The following is a 1,778-nucleotide window of genomic DNA, read 5'->3' as shown; positions in this document are numbered from 1 at the left end:
CACATGTAACCCATTGGTCATCATAGCATGCCCTGTTATTTTGATAGTGCCGAGAGCTAATTGAGGACACAATATCTTATTGGTCGGATGGATAGTTACAGCCCAGATCTATGCTGGCTATCAATGCTATGACTTACTCTGGGTTACTACAGTTCAATTAGTGACTAGTAACATTTGAGGACTGCAAATCTATCCATATCAATGTAAGAGTTTGAGTGTAAAAGTGCCTCGCACATCAAGCGTCACTTTGTTGTCAATATGGGTAGACCTGAGTAAATGACCATCATAGTAACTCAACAAAAGGCCACCCTTCGTTGTCGATTGTCTCCTTCGCATACACTCGTTATCCGTCCGTGCAGAAACTCCTCTATACGCCCCGCAGCCAGCCAGCTGTCATTTCTCGTTGTCGTCAACAGCGTCGTCAAGAGGCATTGCGCACCGACTATGCTGTTTGATGAAGGTTAGTGAACATTTGTGATTCTGGTGTTTATGGTGTGTACTTCCACGTTTCAGCAAAAGGCCGCCACACGGCCAGCGGACTACACCATCGTAGCTTCGAGCAGTGAATCTTTTTGAACACTTGTCAAGTGGAGGACGAGGGTGGTGCGAAGCGCTGCTTGGAGTTCTATTATAACATGAAGTGGGTGATTCACGGTTGACGTACCTTGACCGATTAGCGTGTCCTGGCTCCGTTTATCGTCTTTCGAACCATATCCTCCCACTTCCTGAGAGCACTAACGGTGCCCATTATTCCACTCTTCATCGCCCACCGAAACGCTCGTTGGATTGTATCTGTGCAACACCAACAAGAGCACGGTCTTCTCCTTGCGAGTGACGACGATCAAATGCGACCGAGGATCTTGCGACATGCAGAGTAGGTTTCCCAGCTGTTGTGTATGGGTTTGTTGGCTTGGTGAAGTGCGAACACTCGGAGTCAGTCGAGGGAGATGAGACCAGGTGTGCCATGGTAGTTGAAGCTGTGAAGGATGAATGCACGATACCCAACGCGACGTATGTGCGTACTCACATTTTTTAGAAGACCACGCATCCGCGTAGTCTAGACTCTATCCATCCATTCCCCACACTCCTGCGTCCTCCGAACATGTTTACGCCTTAGATTGCAAGTCGAGTCTTCGTGCATGCGTTATCGGTTTGTTGTAGCCTTAGGTATTGAACATGGTATTAAAACGAAATCTAAGAACTCTGTGGTTTGTAGTAGCCTGAGATTCATCGACAATATATTAGCTGCTGGTGTAGTGGTAACTATCGATAACTAATGAAAGGAAGGTAAAATCATAAGCCCTGGAGTTCGAATCCCACTCAATGCAGACATTAGAAAAGTATACACTTCAAAATAAGACTATAATTGTAGACACATCACAACACGCCATACGGACCTGCGGTTGTTTCCTGATACAGTCCAAAGAGTGAGCCGTTTCTGCTTCTACTTTTCTCAAGCTACCAAGAGAGATCACATACATAGAACTATGTACAACTACAGGAATTTCAGTATATCAAACTACACGATATTTGTACATCAGTAATTGAGCATTTCAGTTTCCAGAGGTTTCTCAACCCAGGCAACCTCTGAAAACCGCAGAAAACCCGAAAACTTGGAGACTGAGAAACCTATGTCCCTTTTTCAGGAAACCTCATGGGGTGATACTTCAGGTGCAAAAAGCTAGGAAACCTGTCACAGTATATATATAATATGAAGTACAATCTATATACATGATATATCATACTACATACGTGTGTAATAAGATATGGGTACCAGG

Source organism: Laccaria bicolor, genomic scaffold, assembly GCF_000143565.1.
Source record: "Laccaria bicolor S238N-H82 LACBIscaffold_245 genomic scaffold, whole genome shotgun sequence".
Lineage (NCBI taxonomy): Eukaryota > Fungi > Basidiomycota > Agaricomycetes > Agaricales > Hydnangiaceae > Laccaria > Laccaria bicolor.
Note: the sequence above shows the minus strand (reverse complement) of the source record.